We start from the raw sequence: 19,003 nt of genomic DNA on the forward strand, positions 1-19,003 counted from the left end.
ACCAAGAGCTGCACATTAACCACCACAATATATTTTTATTCTCTGTGCTTTCAAATATGAACACTGTTTACTTTCATCTCTGTTTCATTAGTTTTTGTTAACATCTTCCTGTGCATCACTTTACAGCAGCCAGACTCATTAAAATGACACTTTGTAGGAGTTCACTTCCTCTCATGTGTTCATCCACAGCAGCTGGACAATAAAGTTTATTGTGACCCTGATACTGCAGCAGATCGCTCTCATCCATTTCCTGTTATCACTTCAAATAGAAATGAGGCTGTAGAGGTTTGGTGCAGGCAGGAAAACAGCTGCAGGGACAATGAAAAGACTTTTCTGCTCCAACTTCTCCCAGCATGCTGAGCTAATGATTAGTTGGTGTTTTTCTCAAACACTCTCTCACTCTTCTCTCAACGTGTTCACAATAAACTGTGAACAGACACCGAGGAGAGCAGCAGAAGACCTCATTCAGGAGCTAAACTCAACATGAACTGAACTCACAGTAAAGTTAGCTCGGTGCTTACCTTTAGATGAGCCCACAAACCGAGAGAAACTCCGTGATGAAGCTGGAACTCTTTCCAAACACAGGAAACAGATCAGGGAGCAGAGACCCACGTGGTTCACGCTGATCTCAGCTACGATCCAGGAGACAAGGGTGGGCAGATCGATGCAGATATCGATCCAAACAGTGGTTTAGTTTGTTTTATCATCCAAATTCACTCTTTTACTCGCTTTGGATTAAAAAATAGCTCCGTCTGTCATCCCGGAAGGCGCGTCGTCTTCTTTACATCGTTTTTTGGCGGTTGTCAAACAACATAATGGTGCATTACCGCCACCAACTGGTTTGGAGTGTGAACTGGAACGTCGACCCTCAAATCCTCCCAAACAATTTTTTCTCTTAAGTAGAAAGTAAAAAGTTATTACAATATACATAATTATCACGTTCGTACAATATAAATATTATATTGTTCAAATGTGAAAGGTATATTGTTAGAACAATAAACTTTTCACGTTATAACATGATATAGCTCTATTTTTCTTTTGCCTGGGTGGCAGCTCTACGCTTACGTACTCAGATGAGCTTGCCTCATCCTACAAGTTGTGCCTCCATCTCTTGTGTCCAGATCACACGCTGCACTGCCGTGCTGCTCCACCTTTTCTCTTTCATTTCTGTGTTTGTGCATGCGCAGTGTGAGAGGCTGCGTTGAGGGGCGACAGGATTTCAAACAGGTTTGATTATCATGTGACCATACGATTGATGATTGTGAGCTGGTCGTGAGGTGTTAACTGCTTTTCGTTACCCCATGTATACGACACGATGCACACACGATTAAGGCTGATCCCCAAAACAGTTACGCAACTGAAAAATCGGCTCAAAATGGGCCAAAAGTTGCCTAGTGTATGGCCAGCTTTTGGAGGTTAGCTCCAAACAAACATCTTCAGCTTGGCAGTGTATACAGCACTATAATCACCAGACCTAATTCTTTTGAAAACCTTACATCTTTCCACAGGTCTCCACTTCATCAGACATCAACTAGACACAGAGCTGGATGAGGTCAGCACAAACAGCGGCCTATTTGACGAAGATGGTGGATCCATGGGGTCAGGAAAGCCAGAAGCAGGGCTGGAGAGGTACCTTTCATGTCCATTCACTGGAGGTGTGGATCTATTGCATGGCTTTCCTCACACCAAGAAGCTGTCGATCAAAGTCAATACAGCTCTTCCTGCATCTGGAGCTTGTGAAGGACTTCTTAGTCATGCAGGACTCCTGTTCACTGCTAAACAGTCACAGCTTCACAGAAAGAATCTTGAGAGCAAACTGCTGCTGAAGCTTAACCATCACCTCACTGAGTGAAGAAATGGCACATTTTTGCTAAATATGCAGAAATAGATGCACACCCATGCAATTTATGGTAAACTGAGCTGCCTTGTATGTACATATGTTGAAGATGCCTCGTTCTAATGTTTTCTCTGAGGCTGCTGTGCCATTTGGAGCAAAAATTAATATAAAGTTTACAGCATATCTTGTCACTGGAAATTATTTGCACTGTTTATATTATTTACTGTAGGTATTGGTGAAACAAGCTTTATGTTGTGAAAAACGAAAATCTGGAAATTAGAATTGTTGTGCCTTATTTTGTTGATGTTTTTACATATATTCCTTTTGAAAATGGTAACATTTGTATATTTATTTATTTTTGTTTGTCTGATAACATTTATTTAAAAAATAAATCGGACATTTCAAACAGTGACTCGCTACTTAAGTAGTCTTTTCGCCAAGTACTTTTTTACTCTTACTTGAGTAACTTTTTTGACGACTACTTTTCACTTTTACTTGAGTAATAATATTTTAAAGTAATGCTACTCTTACTTGAGTACAATTTTTGGATACTCGACCCAACTCTGATTGTTCCTGGTTTCTGTTCTCTTCCTGCAGCTCACCTCACCTATTCTCATGTTTCCATGTCTCAGTGTTGAGACTGCGTCTCTGTGTCTGTCTTGTATTTCCTCTTTTACTTTGACAGTCTGTGTCTTGTGTCACGTCTTCAGCTCTGCTCCCCGCCTCGTCACGTCTGTTTAATCAAAGCTGTGTTCCCAAATGTTCTCCATCCTCTCATTGTCCTCTTTGTGTATATTTGCTGTGTGTTTCCTTCTGCTCCCTGTCGGATCGTCTGTTTGTCATCCCGGTGTTTCACTCTGCATTTCCTCCTCAGTGTTTGTCTCATGCTCCTTGTTCCTGGTTGTCAGGTTTTTGCTATGTTCTCCATGTTTCACTTGATCCTTTGTTTAGCTGTTTCCAGTTTAGGTTTTCCTTCGTCTGTTATTATTTTTTCCATGTAATTCTCAAAGCAGTAATAATATGTTGAGTTTAATGAGTATGGTTTACTTTAGATTATTTTCATATATGTTTTTGACCCTAAACTAAAAACATTTTCTATGACAGCTTTGAACGCTCACGTTGTTCCTGATATTCTCAGATTTTCCTCGCTGGTTCTTTCCTGTCAATGAATATTTTTTTTCCAATATTCCCAAACTGCACTGATAGAAACTTGAAAAGACTTAAACAACAAAACCAAAGAAGCTGGAATTGAACTAGCAGCTGAAATAATTTTCTCTCTCGACTCATCAGAACAGGAACTTTCATAGATGTTAAACCTGCTTTAGATTTGTGTTTGGAAGTCATCTGACTAACACACACTAATCTGCACTACACAATGCCTTTGAATGGGTGTTTTCATGTATCAGACTCTTGTTCACACTCTAGATTTATGACACAGTACAGAACAAAACACAGGAACCTTTTTCTGTTTTACATTGGGATTAAAGTTTCAGCCATTTCAGTTATTTTTTATATCTAATATGTCATTTTTATCTGAGGTAGACGTCTCTGGCTGGACACTGACTTTGATGCTCAGCTTTACGGTACAGAGCAGCTTTTCCTACACAATATACAAAATACTTCTCAAATCACATCTCATGGTTATATTAAGTATTTTATGCTGTGTTTTGTCAACATAGTGAAAACACACTAATGAAAACAAACAGCTGCTTATGTTGATTATGAGTTTAATATCCAGCTGTTGCACTAAATGAAAAACACTTAAAATGAGCAGTGTTACAATTTATGAAGCTGATCAAAGATTTTATTACTAAAACATGCAGGAGTGGTTTTTAACTTAAAGGAGCCATAATAAGTCATGATACATTAATACAATATGCATAAGAGGGCAAACCATGTTTCATTCATACATCATTCTACCAGTAATCTAGTTCATCAATTTGTAGATTCACATAACAAAAGTAATTTTTGTTACAGGTTTTTCAATCACGTTTGTTTTTGTGTGAAGACGAACTACACGTACCAGACCTTTCTTATCTGCAAAGGTTGTTATAATTTTTTCAGAATACCCAAGACCCTCGAGGTTTTTACATTGGGATCTAACCATGACAACATCTCCAGGCACAAAACAACTTTTCCCTTTTATCCATTTCTGTAATTCTTGTAGCAATGGTAAATATTCTCAAATCCACAGTTTCCAGAGAGGTCTGAAATGTACTGGATTTGTTCCCACCTTCTTTTAGGAGTAAAAAGTCTTTTTTTGTCAAATAGTCCTGGAGGGGGAGCTGCTTTTCACTTCATGACAAGCAATAACTTTGTGATGTTGCATTCAACATGAGTTAGTATCTAAAAAGTAATCCCTTCAAGGTGCATGGCTCTGCTTGTCATGCAAGTGAACACTACTACATACCGTTTTACAATACTACGCTGTACTGTTGGCAGGGTTTTCCTTCATACAGTTTACAGAACAAACATTTTGCTATGACCCTTTGCACAGCTGAAACTTCATTTGTTTTCCAAAATCTGGGAAACATGCTCGTTGGCCAGTCCTCTTGAAGATCCCGTTTCATTTTTCTCTCAGTTTAAATATAAACTTTTGAATCAGAATTTTAATGTTAGCTGGCATGCTTAACTCCTCCAAACATTGCGGTTCCTTCGTAGCATTGCAACACTATGTATAGATATAGACGATATAGATGTCCTTGTCATGGTTCTGGGTCATTTGACGCAGCGTTTTGAGTTTGTTGTGTATTTGGTGTCTATCATGTATTAAGCCAGCGGTCCCCAACCTTTTTTGGGCCATGGACCAGTTTAATGTCAAAACATATTTTCCCAGACAGACATTTAAGGTGTTGCAGATAAATACAAAAGAATAAAATGATATGACCAAGACAAAAACTGTGGTATTTTGTAAATATAACAATAAACCTGTATTCACTAACTTTATTAGAAGCCTCCTTCTGAAAATGGGCCAACAACAGAGTAACATCCTCCTCTCTGCCTCTTAATGCTCTCTGGCCGCTAATGGTAACGTGTAAGCATTTGAAATTTATTCATAACACATGGGAGAAGTCACAGGGGAACTGAGTTAATGATTAAAAACTCTGAAAACCATAAATTTCATGCCCGAGCCTCAACTCTTGCGACCTGGTACGAAACAAATGACGGACCGCTGGTCTAAGCTCACATCCATCATGGACAACACCTCCCACCTCTGCATGAGACGGTACAAGCACTGAGCAGCTCGTTCAGCAGTAGACTTTTACACCCACAGTGTAGGAAGGAGCGTTACTGCAGGTCATTCTTACCAGCAGCTGTCAGACTCTAACCAGGGGTGCACATAACTTTTTTAGTGAGCTACTCAGGTGAGTCCCAGGAGACCGTTTTTAGTACGCATTGAAAACTCTCTATTGCAGATATGCTACAAGTCACTGTTATCACTTGTAGCCAGTTGCATTATAATGGCTGGCAGGTGGTCTTCATCCCTCCATGTATTATGAGACTTACCCAGTTTTACAAAGGGGAGCCCATTTTCTTCACACAGCTTCTTCAGTGTAGCATTTTTTTATTTTTATTTTTTTACAAATAAAACGGCAGCAGCTTGACCACACAGTGATTAAACGTCTCACGGTAAGGATCCTTGTGATCAACTGATTTTAAGCAATCTTCCAGTGTGTGCTCAGAATGTGCACAAGGGAGTCTCCAACTGTAGCAAGTTGCCGGAGTTTTGGCACAACGCCATTGGACATAGCCACGTTGATAGCAGCCTCGTTTGTGCACGCAGCGACCAACTTTGTTGTCCAGTCATCCAAGCCTGTGTCCTCAAGAAGTCTCACAAGTTTATCCCTATGCGGTGCGGTCAACACCCAGTTTAATAAGTCCAAGAAAGTCAGAGGTAAACTCTCCTTTGCTGGACACAGACACAATGTCAATGATTTCCTGCTCGACTTTTGTGATGTCCACAGATCCATCGGAAAGCATCCCCCAAAATTCAGCAAACTGCAATTTGGCTCCTAACCACCCGCTGATGGTGTGATGCTCTGAACGATCAGTGCCCCCTTCACGTGAATGATATGCACGTCTGACATTTACTCCTAGCCACTACAATAATAATATCCTCAGAATATAAATGTGGACATTTCTTCTCAGCTAGCTTGTTTATTAGCAATGACTTGCACCACATTTCAGTGCACTCATTGTTAGCATTGTTAGCATCTGAACTATGTGGAGCCGGATCTCAAGGGTTTTAAGTCTGACACTGAAACCAGAGGATCTTTCTGTCTCTTTAGATTCACTGTGATCCAGTGATGGGAGTGATTTCAGCCCTGAGTGATCACGCTGATGTTTGCACAGAGCAGACAATGAGGTGAATGTTTTGGCACATTGGTAACAGTGAAACAGTTTATTAGTAACGTGGGATCGTTTGTGTTCGGAGTATGATCTGAGATTCCTGAAGCTCTTGTCACACTGGTCACAGCTGTAGTTTCCTTCCATGTGTGCACGTTCATGCTTGTTACGACTACCTGAATGTGAGAAGCTTTTTTCACAGTGTCTGCACTTGTATGGTTTCTCTCCTGTGTGGACTCGTTTGTGTCTTTTAAGGGTGACTGCAGTGATGAAAGATGACCCACACTGATCACAGAGGTGCTTTTTAACCCCACTGTGAATGAGTTCATGACGTTTTAAGTAACTTGATGTGGTGAAGCTTCTCCCACATTCTTTGCAGTATTTTAGTTTGTCTCCAGTATGTCTATGTTGATGTGTTTTTAGGGCGGCTTGCCAACTGAAAGTTTTTCCACAAAGGTCACAACGAAAGTCTTTCCCACCACCACAGTGATGACAGGGTTGAGAACTGGATCCATCTGTGTCGCTCTGCTTCTAAACAAAGACACAAAGACAGTGTAAGTCAGTCCTTCAACATTTTTATCCTGAACGTCGCCTGAAATAAAGAGCATCTCTGCAGACGTCCAATTACATTTTACTGTTTCAGTTAACACACTCAGTTTACTGGGCTGCAATAACTACAATACTACCATCATAATACTACAGTAATACTTATTTCATGTTACAACAACATCTGAGTTACACTAAAGTACTACTATGCTAATATTTGCAGGGTACCAACACAGTGCTAAACTCCTAATGTAACACTGCAGTAATACTAATTTAATACTGCATTAATAACAATGTAACTGTGCAGTTAAAACACTCAGCTGAATGGGACACATACTACAGACAAATACTACTACCCCCATGACACTGCAATTATAATATTAAATGAGTATTTTAACACTAATGTCTAAAAGTACTAAAGTTAAAAACAAGCAATGATACTACTGCTACAATATTACAATACCATTATGTAACGATACAACTGTTAACCATAAGAGAAGATTACTGAATGGTTTGGTTTTGAGCTTATTTTCATTTGTGTTTTATTTTATTACATGTGTTCCTGACAGAGGAATCAGGATTTGTAAACAAAAGGCCATTTATGCTGAAATAATAACAATATCATTATATACCAGGAAACTGCCTGAACATTACATAACATCATCATATTAATTTTCAAAACTTTTAGTTTTTCATGATTCTGTAAACAAAAATCATAACTGAAATGAAAATCTGAATAATCACTCAGAGCTACTTTTCCATGCAGTAGAATTGCTAACATGCTAACACAGTTTAATGAGCAGAGTTGTTCCAAACAGTCAGACTAAAATGACAAGATAAAAATATAAATACATACCTCACAGTAACTGCACTTGTAGAGTCTCTTTCTGGTGTGGATCTGTTGGTGTTGCCTCAGGTAACGTGGAGCTTTAAAAGTCTTCTCACACAGGTCACATTTATAAGGTCTCTCCTCAGTGTGGGTAAACATGTGTTGTTGTAAGTGTGTGCCCGTTATAAACTGTTTATCACACTGTTCACAGCAGTACACATAATGTCTGGTGTGAATGTTTAGGTGTGTATTTCGGCTCCTTATGTGGCTGAACATTTTTCCACAAATGTCACAGCTGTATGCCTTAATTCCAGAGTGGGTAACTAGATGATTCTGTAAGTGGCTCCTTTGAGTAAAAGTTCTGCCACACTGATCACAGCTGTACGCTTTAACTCCACTGTGGATGAGTTGGTGTTGTTTTAGGGAACGCTCCCAGGAAAAAGATTTTCCACACAAGTCACAGCTGAACGGTCTCTCTCCAGTGTGGATGACCTGATGACGTTTTAGTTCAGCCTTCACAGTAAACTCCTTCCCACACTCGTCACAGGTGTATGTTTTCTCTCTCTTTCTTCCGTGAGGTTTGTCGGCCTCCTGAGAGCGCTGACTTCTCGCTCCATGTTGGTCCTGCAGTGACAGAGATACAAACAGAGGCAGTGAGTGAAATGCAGTCGTGGAACAAACTCAACCTTCAAACTCCCTCCATTAACACTAGTTTTAAACCTGAAGGTGGAGTGTGGCACCAAATACCTTAAAGGTCTCTTGTCCCCACCTGCTGGTAGTAGAAACACATTACATCCAACCTGGTGTTAAAAATAATTCATGACTGTTCAAACACTCTAAAATCCTGCCCATCCTTCCTGCAGTAGACAAATATTAAGACTAGCATGCTAACACACTCAGAAAAGTAATAAATGTTTACCAGGTCTATACTTTTTTAAAAAACACGCACAAGATAAGAAGTTGCAATGCGTGTTTGCGTACATAAGATTTTCTGGAGGAGGACAGACATTTGTTTAGAACTCTTAAAGATGTCGAAGAAGCTCCTTTAAGCAATTACTTTGGTGTTCCTCCACCTCCAAAGAAATGTCAGAAGGAGTCCAAACCACAAAAGAAGCACATATTCTCGGAAAAGTGGCTGCAGGAGGTGAGCAGGCTTCAAACAAATGATGAACGCACAGAGATGTGGTGCAGAATGTGTCGTGAAAATCCCACTCTAGCGGACAAAAACACTGCCTTTTATATGGACGCAAACGCGCGTTGCAACTTCTTATCTGGTGCACGTCTTTTATTTTGACAGCGAATGCGCACATGCGGACCACTTATGTGCACCCGTGTAAATAACATGATGTTCTGCCGGGTGTGTTGTTGGTTTTCCCTCAAGAAATGCATTATTGCTCAGTCTGCAAAATCTTTCCCAGAACAAACACCAATTGCAAATAACATACTAAAAATAAACCTGAAAAATCTGTTTAGAACAGCGTACTATGTTGCAAAGAGTGAACTACCACTGGCACAATTTATCAGTTTTTGCAAACTTCAAAAAGCAAATGGCCTAGATGTTGGTTCCTCTTGCCTCTTACCTGTGACTTAGGTGGAAATTTCAAATTCAGGATCTGACACAGACTGATTCATGTTCTACACAGTTCTTACAAGTTCATAGAAATTTCTGTTCAGTTAGAACCAAGTATTTGAGTTGATGATTGTAATTTTTATACAATGTTGTAATTTGTGTTTCAACAATTTTTTGATTAATGTTTTGTTTCCATTGCAATATTATACTTTAATGTATAATATTGTAATGGAAACAAAACAGGAAACAAAACATCAATCAAAAAATTGCTCTCTTTTTTATTGGGGCTACTTAAATTTATTTTGGGCTACCAAAAAGTCCCTGCCCGAAGGGCTACCAGGGAATATTAAAATTTTGCGAGCCCTGCTGATTATTTGGTGAAACTGTGATATTTTCCTCACCTTCTGTGTTGAGCTCATTGTTTCCTCTGTAGTGACTCAGCTGAGTCCAGATGGCTGAAAATGTTCCTCTGCTGCTCCGTCAGACTCTTCTCCTCCTGCTGATCAGCTGGGACACAAAACAGATCTTTGTTAGGCTCCACACTGCACTGAAGAGTCAAAGTGTCTCATATGTTCATCTGACAACACAAAGTACAAATTTCACTCTGATTGCTTGTAGAAATCTTTTGAGACGTGTTGTGCTGCAAAGTGAGGAAACTCTCTCACTCACTTATACTTCAGGAGGAACTTTGTGACATTGGCTCTAATATTCTAAGCAGCCCTTTACTATGACAGGACCAGAAAGTCATAAAGTCCTATTCTTCTCCAAAATCACCAAGAGCTGCACATTAACCACCAGAATATATTTTTATTCTCTTTGCTTTCAAATATGAACACTGTTTACTTTCATCTCTGTTTCATTAGTTTTTGTTAACATCTTCCTGTGCATCACTTTACAGCAGCCACACTCATTAAAATGACACTTTGTAGGAGTTCACTTCCTCTCATGTGTTCATCCACAGCAGCTGGACAATAAAGTTTATTGTGACCCTGATACTGCAGCAGATCGCTCTCATCGATTTCCTGTTATCACTTCAAATAGAAATGAGGCTGTAGAGGTTTGGTGCAGGCAGAAAAACAGCTGTAGGGACAATGAAAAGACATTTCTGCTCCAACTTCTCCCAGCATGCTGAGCTAATGATTAGTTGGTGTTTTTCTCCAAACACTCTCTCACTCTTCTCTCAACGTGTTCACAATAAACTGTGAACAGACACCGAGGAGAGCAGCAGAAGACCTCGTTCAGGAGCTAAACTCAACATGAACTGAACTCACAGTAAAGTTAGCTCGGTGCTTACCTTTAGATGAGCCCACAAACCGAGAGAAACTCCGTGATGAAGCTGGAACTCTTTCCAAACACAGGAAACAGATCAGGGAGCAGAGACCCACGTGGTTCACGCTGATCTCAGCTACGATCCAGGAGACAAGGGTGGGCAGATCGATGCAGATATCGATCCAAACAGTGGTTTCGTTTGTTTTATCATCCAAATTCACGATTTTACTCCTTAGGATGAAACGGTAACTCCGTCTGCGTAAACTGTGTCCAGCATGTGATCCCGGAACAGACTTCTTCTTCTTTCTATTGTTTATTGGCGGTTGTCAAACACCAAAATGGTGCATTACCGCCACCAACTGGTGTGGAGTGAAACGTCGACACCCAAATCCTCCCTAAATGTATACTCTGTTTTAAAAACTGGAATAAGTCCTGACAACTTTCACTTCTTGAACCCTTTTGCAGTAAATTTACGTTTTGAACAGCGGGCGCGTCAACATTATCCCCCTATTCAGCTTCTCGGCGACTCAAAGGTTTTACAGTCACCAATAGTAGTGTTCAAATCAATATGTCCAAATCTTATTCCAGATATGACCACCTCCTCTCTCCTACTCCTTCCTGTGCTTCTCATTTCTCCTACCCTCCTTAAATTTTTATACAACCATCGTCCCCTCCGTTCTTCCTCCCACTGTTTTTGTCATGTTTCCTTTATTTCTTGCCTTATTATACTCGTTATCTCTGTCTGACAGAAGTTAATAGCCAGGTCAGTTAACCCATGTTTTGTGGCTTTCTTCACAACTCTGTCGTTTCATTTCCTCTGACTCCATAGTGAGCTGGAATCCATAAAAAGCCAACTATAAGTCCCATCGTGTGTATTTTGTTAAATGTTTGCTGAACCTCTGTTAGTACATCTGCTCTACTTTCTGAGCAGCTACACTATAAACTGTCCAATGAAGAGCTTCAGTCTGAACAAATGCCTGATTGTAACGGTCACATGTCTTCTACCCACTGAACAGCTGACAGTACTGGAAGCATTTCTCCAGTGTGTACTGACGGTCCACCATTGATCCTTTTCAGGGACAACAAATGCTACCCCGGTTTGACTGGCTGTATTCTTTGATGCATCTGTATATATTTGTACATAATTATAATACTGATCATTGTAAGTCTGTACTGTATGTGAGTTTAAATTAAATTCCCTATTCCTGTTCTTCTTTTCGTGTAATGTGAAATCTACTGTGGCATCAGTAGATTTGGCTCAAGCAGATCCCAGGAACAACATTGGAGATCGGAGCGCAGTCCTAGGAACAGCTAGGATTCACAGGAAGTATATGAAAATCTGGTCGTATAAAAGTTACATTTTTGTATTGGTTGTGTTGTTAGGCTTTGGGTATTTGCATATGGTTTTTAAAAAATTTATATAATCTTTGTAAAAACTGCTCGTAAACTAGCTTGTATGGTGGGTCCTGGGATTTTTCATGTATTGCCGCTAACATACAGCTGATTTTGATTTTTAGAATTAACCTTTTTGTGATATGCTTTGGTACCAAAGAGCAAACTGCTCAATTTATTAAAATCAGGCAATAACAATAATCTCTTCACTGGGGTGAAGAATCCAGCCACTGTGGCATGGAGGTACAAGAATAAATCAATTTACACATCATATTGATATGGGTACGGTTTATTAACCCTCGTGCTGTACAGAACCTGTGGTGTCCAGATTGTAGGTGGATTTAGGGATAGATATTTGATGGCACCTGTGTGTGCCGCTTGCCGTCAGCTGCTACCTGCGTTGTTTTTGCTAGCTTTGTTTACATCTGTTGTCTTCAAAAATGTCTGTACACCTCTGGTTTATGACTTCCAATCGCTACTAAATATCAGAGCCACTGTTGTAGAGCAATCCCGACTGGCCCAAGGACGTGAAGATTTTCATATTCCACCTGTGTTCGAGACTGTACCACTGTTCCTCCGGTGCGATCCACAATGCCATCCCACCAGGAAGAAATGTCAAAGAAGGCGAGGGAAACGGGGCAGTGTATTGGTAAAATTCAAAAATTGCATGGCTGCTTCACCGACAGCTAATTCTTACGCTCTCCTGAACAAATTTGCCCCGGATATCAAGTTGTTCATCTCCGGGCGATCCCTGGAATTGGTGCACCTATTGGAATTGGCCAGCAACCCTGTGTTAGCTAGATTGGCTGTGGTTAATGCGAGGTGCTAAAAAAGATAAAACTTTTATTTTGAACTTCTTCACCACTCATCGCTTTAATTTTCTTCTGGTGACGGAAACTTGGCTAAACTTGGGTGAGTTAAGCTTGCTTTCGGAAGTTGTCCCTCCAGGCTGTGAATATCTGAAGTCGCCATGGACTACTGGCCAGGCTGGAGGGCTCGCCATAGTTAATAAAACTATTTCAACTGTCAGCATTGGAATGGTTTCAATCTTACCTGTCTAACCAAAGTTCTTCTGCTAGATTAGGGTACAAAACAAATGCCTCTGGTGGGAGCTCCGTTTACATTCCCTTTATGTTACAACAAAAAATAACATTAACATGTGTTGCTCCACATCCTGCTTGCTTACCTAACCTTTTACCCACACCCCTCCGCATGTGGGCCAAATACACACCCCCTTTACGACATCTATCAGCACTTTACAACAACGACAGACTAACAAAGCAGGATTAATTTATGGAGCACAGACTATTACATTACAACATAAAATGTTCAAGATTATAATAGAAACTTAAAGATTATGACAAATACTTAAATATGGCATGATGTAACTGAGTAAAATATTGGCCTGGACTTGGCTCCAACACTCTCTATGCGCTCAATTTTTAAAAAAAAAAAACCTGGCATCTCACACCATTGTTATGCAGACAACTCACAGATTTACCTGCCACTGAAACATAAATCTGTGAGTCCTTTGAAGGGATTGCTGGATTGTTTGGAGGATGTTAAGGTGTGGATGGCTTTAAACCTTCTCAGCTTAAATGAACAGAAAACAGAGTGTTTGGTCCCTGTGACCACTATGACTTTGGGCCCTTAGGAATTTATTTTGAAAAAGCCCTTGCGAGGAACCTAGGAGTGAGTTTTGATAGTAATCTAACATTTGATAAACATATTAATGCTGTCATCAAGACCAGTTTCTTTCATCTTCAGCTACTTGCAAAGTGAAGCCATTTCTCTGTTTTACTGACTTTGAGATAGCTATCCATGCCTTCATTTCATCTCACCTCGACTTATGTAATAGTCTGTACTCTGGTGTTAGTCTGTCATCAGCTAGCCCACTGCAGCTAGTCCAAACGCTGCAGCACAGTTACTAACTGGCACATGGAACTACTTTGAACACCGGCGCCCCCGTGCGTGGCATCCTGTTACAGCAGCTCCGCTCATTCTCAGCTTCTTTCTTATCTCCTCTTTACTTTTGCCAATTTTTTTGTATCTAAAGTTTCAACTGTTAGATTCTGCAGTCATGGACTACCGTTTTGTGCTAGTCTTGGTTGTTGCTAGTCATGGACCAGTTGTTGGAGAGGTATTCCAGTATAAAAATAATAATAAGCACAACTGGAATGTTTTGCTGCTGTCATAATTTTTATTTTAGATTAAGTGCAGGAGTTTTTAGGTGTGGATAATTACATAATAGTTTATTGCAATAGCAAGTTGTGTCTTGTTCTCAGATGGACACCAAGTGGAGAGTGATAGATGAGATGAGGGGATGTCATATACTGGCATGAATTCAAAATTCTGCTCTTCACATACAAGGTCTTAAATAATCAGGCCCTGTCTTATCTTAATGACCTTGTAGTACCATATCACCTTATTAGAGCACTTCACTCTCGCTCTGCAGGCCTACTTGTTGTTCCTAGAGTATTAAAAGTAGAATGGGAGGGAGAGCCTTCAGTTTTCAGGCACCTCTTCTGTGGAACTAGCTTCCAGTTTGGATTCGGGAGACAGACACTATCTCTACTTTCAGTTCTGTTCTAGGATGCCCTCTGGACCTAGTAGAGGTGGTGAGTGACAGGAGAATGGTGGCAAAGCTGTCATCCCTGTTGGACAACATCTCCCACCCCATGCAGGAGACTCTGACAGCACTGAGCAGCTCCTTCAGTGGCTGCAGCACCTACGATGTGGGACGGAGAGATGTCGCAGGTCTTTCCTCCCCACTGCTGTCAGACTCCACAAGAAAGACTTCAACTGACCAAGCACACACATCCACACATGTGCAATACTCTTTCTGGCATTGTTGTATTATATTCAATTCTATATAGCATTTGTAGTCTATTTTATTCGATTGTATGTAGTATATTATTTCATTCTATTCTATTGTGTACAGTATCTTATAGATATATTATTCCAGTATTTTTTCTCAAAATTTTCTATGCAACTTTGCACTGTCCACTGCTGTAACAAAAAAAATTTCCCACATGTAGGATTAATAAGGGTTATCTTATTTTATGCAACCGAGACTACATATCTCCCATACTGGCATCCTTACACTGGCTGCCAGTTAGGTTTTGAATTAATTTTAAGATTTTATTATGTGTTTTTAAGGCGTTGCATGGGTTAGCACCCTCATACCTTTCTGATCTTTTAAATTGGTTCGCTCCTGCAAGATCACTGAAGTCCATGGATCAGATGCTCTTAGCTGTCCCAAGGTCCAGATTAAACACAGAGGATAAGAAAGGTCTGGCCTCTCTTATCTGGAAACTAAATTTACAAAATTCATTGAAAAACCTGTGGCAAAAATTCATTTTCGTTTTGTTTTGTGAAGCTACAAACTGATGAAGTACATTACTGGTAGAATGATGTATAGAATGATTTAGAATGATGTTTTTTTCTACAGTTGACAGGCTAACAAACCCTCCTGTGTCAGTGGCAGCTGAACTTCATTTGACCATGACCTGCAATGACTTTGCCAAATTCTTCACAGAAAAAATCCAAAAGATACCGAAACCGCTCTGACCAAAGTGTTCAATGACATATTTTCTGTGGCTTTCCTCAACTCTGCCTCTACTACTAGCTTTGACTGCTCCAAACATCATACGGTTAACGACATTGCTAATTCTTTGCTATCCATGTGTTCTTCCATCCTTGATACTGTAGCACCGATCAAAATGAAATCTCCTAGAACTAATTCTCAACGTTGGTTTAATGATTCTTCGCGTGCCCTGCGGCGTGTATGCCGCCAAGCTGAGAGGAAATGGAAGAAAGATAATCTCCAGGTATTCTTTGATACTTTGCGTTCTAGCCGCCTGGAGTTTCAAATTGCTGCTAAACGTGCTAAAGCAGCCTTCTTTTCTGATATTATTGTCACCAATGGCCATAACGCTCGATTGCTATTTAAAAGCTTTAATTCAGTGGTTAATCCCTGCCCTGATATGCCGATGGTCCCATCCTCAGCTCTCTGAACAATTTCTAAAATACTTTACTGATAAAATTCTATCTCTCAAATCCTCACTCCCCCTAGTGGTGAGCCCTGCTCTCACTGGAGAATGTGCTTCAACTTTTCATCAGTTTGAGCCAGTGTCACTCTGTACACTTAAGCAAATTGTCAAGCAACTGAAAATTACTAGTTCTGCATATGAACCTCTTCCGTCTCGCATTGTAAAGGATGGCATTAATGTAATTGGGCCCAGTATTGGTATGGTGAAGTCTGGAGAGGCCTCAGAACCATCTCAGGCCACAAACATCAGAACTCTCTGCCTGGGAGGGATGTGAGGTGGGCAAATGAACTGAATCATTTCTTCAACAGATTTTATTCATCCATGAGGCAGTCTCCAACATCGGCTGCAGACGCACCCACCCCCACTGTTGCTGTTCCACCTCTGACACCTCCGACACTTCACACCACCTCTATTCACCCGGCTCACTCCTCCCCACCCCCAACAACAGCATCCAATACACAATCAACACAAGGCTCCAGCCTGTCTCTCTCAACCACCCAGGTTAGGAGGGAACTGAGGAGGATTAATGGCAGGAAGGCAGCGGGCCCAGATGGCATCAGCTCAAGGGCCGTCAGGTCCTGCACGGACAAACTGTGTGGGGTGATCGAGCACCTCTTCAACCTGAGGCTGGGAAGAGTCCCACAGCTCTGGAAAACCTGTGTTGTTCCAGTGCCAAAGACTTCACGCCCCAAGGACCCCAACAGCTAGTGGCTCTGACATCCCACCTGATGAAGACCCTGGAGCGGTTGGTCCTGGCTCAGTTTCTGCACCTTGTGAGCTCATCACTGGACCCACTTCAGTTTGCCTACCAGCCTGGCATTGGAGCGGATGATGCCGTCATCCACCTCCTACATCGTTCCCTCGCGCACCTGGAGACCACTGGGAGCACTGTGAGAATCATGTTCTTTGATTTCTCCAGTGCCTTCAACACTATTCTTCCCTCGGTTCTGAAGGACAAGCTGGAGAACTCTGGTGTGGACCATCACCTCACTACCTGGATTTTGGACTACCTCACCGACCGACCACAGTATGTGAGAACTCAGGGCTGTGTGTCAGACAGGGTCGTCTGCAGTACGGGGGCCCCACAGGGAACGGTTCTGGCTCCGTTCCTCTTCACCATCTACACTGCAGATTTCTCCCACGACTCCACCCAGTGCTTCCTGCAGAAGTTCTCTGATGACTCTGCAATAGTCGGCCTCATCACTGATGGGGACGACAAGGAGTACAGAGGACTGACTCAAGACTTGTGGACTTGTGCCAGCTGAACTACCTCCAGATCAATGCAAGTAAAACCAAGGAGCTGGTGGTAGACTTCCGCAGGCACAAGCATTCTCCACTGCAACCACTGAACATCCAAGGCATGGACATTGAGGCTGTGGACAGCTACAGGTACCTTGGTGTTCATCTGAACAACAAACTGGACTGGACTCATAACTCAGACGCCCTCTACAGGAAAGGGCAGAGCAGGCTGTACTTGCTGCGGAGACTCAGGTTGTTTGGAGTGGAGGGCCCACTCCTGAAGACCTTCTATGACTCTGTGGTGGCCTCAGCCATCTTTTACGGTGTGGTCTGCTGGGGCGGCAGCATCTCTGCTGGGGACAGGAAGAGACTGAACAGGCTGATCCGAAGGGCCAGCTCTGTTCTGGGATGCCCTCTGGACCCAGTGGAGATGGTGAGTGACAGGAGAATGGTGGCTAAGCTGTCATCCCTGTTGGACAACATCTCCCACCCCATGCATGTGACTCTGACAGCACTGAGCAGCTCCTTCAGTAGGAGACTGCAGCACCCACGGTGTGGGACGGAGAGATTTTGCAGGTCTTTCCTCCCCACTGCTGTCAGACTCCACAATAAAGACTTTTGCAGCTGATCAAACACACACATGTGCAATAAGACTGCTATATGTGCAATTCTTGTGCAATTCTTCTTCTGACGAAGTTGTATTTTTGTATTTCTATTTTATTCTATTGTATATATTATTCTATTTTATTCTATTGTATATAGTATTTTATTTTATTCTATTGTATTTTATTGCATTCCAGTGTTTTCTCATTTCTGCTACATAACTTTGCACTTTTGCTGTAACAAAACAAATTTCCCACCTGTGGGACTAATAAAGGTCATCTTATCTTATTCTGTTTTTAATGAACTTATCATTGTCTTCTGGCTATGTTCACTCTGTTTTTAAACATGCTATAGTGCAACCTGTTCTTTAAAAAAAGGTGTCTTGATAATTGTGATTTCGTTAATTATAGGCTGATATCCAAACTTCCATTCCTCTCCAAAATCCTAGAGAAGATAGTTCTCTCGCAACTCCAGGCTTACCTGGATGCACATGACATCTGTGTTAAATTTCAATCTGGTTTTAAACTACGCCACATCACTGAAACAGCTTTGCTGAGAGTCCTTAATGGTCTTCTCTTAATTACTGATTCAGGGCATTCTGCTGTATTAGTCTTATTGGATTTGTCCTCAGCCTGTACACAATCCGAATGGTATTTCCTTATTTTCTTTCCACTGTGTTCCTCTTAATGATGAACTACAAATTTACCCTAAATTACTAAAATATCAATATTTTAATATGAGAATCGATTCTAGAACATAAGTTACTGGTATAAGGAATCAATATTTCAGTATTGATCCACACATCACTAATAATGACTTATTATGGCTCCTTTAAGTTCAATAGTTGCTATGTCCTCTGCCTCATATAATTAGGAGGTGGTGTGTAGGAGCCATTTTTCTTATTTCCCTGTCTTTATCACCACTAGAGGGACGTTGCAATTTAGGACCCCTTAGGACCCCTCCTTGATTCAGAGTCTTTCCCTTTTCACGTAAATGGCCTCCTTGACTCTGGTCTCAAACCGGCGTTCCTCCCTGTCCAGGATGTGTACCTGTGTTCCTGGAGGACAGGCGGGTCCATGGACCAGTCCACAGCTGAACACCGTACTTGGGTTCAACTTCCAGTGAAACTGAGGCCACAGCTCAGGACAATAGAAGATTGAAAATTGCTGCCTGGTCTAATGGGTCTCAATCTCTGCAACGTTCAGCTTTCAGAATTTGTCTTAAACAGCGTAAAAGCATGGATCCATCCCACCTTGTATGATGAAAACGTTGAGGAACTCTGAGCAAATGAAACCACAACTTTAAAAAATGAATTCCCA

At 41.2% G+C, this 19,003-nt stretch overlaps 1 pseudogene across 1 annotated transcript in view; it reads right to left on the bottom strand.

Moving 5' to 3' along the window:
* LOC146511792 (uncharacterized) overlaps positions 1-19,003 on the bottom strand; it is a 28,225-nt pseudogene that overhangs the window by 5,014 nt on the left and 4,208 nt on the right. The window contains exon 3 of the transcript XR_014875963.1: positions 7,587-8,183. The product of XR_014875963.1 is annotated as an uncharacterized LOC146511792 (transcript). The remainder of the gene's footprint in view (positions 1-7,586; positions 8,184-19,003) is intronic.

This window comes from Neolamprologus multifasciatus, chromosome 9 (assembly GCF_963576455.1).
Source record: "Neolamprologus multifasciatus chromosome 9, fNeoMul1.2, whole genome shotgun sequence".
Classification (NCBI taxonomy): Eukaryota; Metazoa; Chordata; class Actinopteri; order Cichliformes; family Cichlidae; genus Neolamprologus; species Neolamprologus multifasciatus.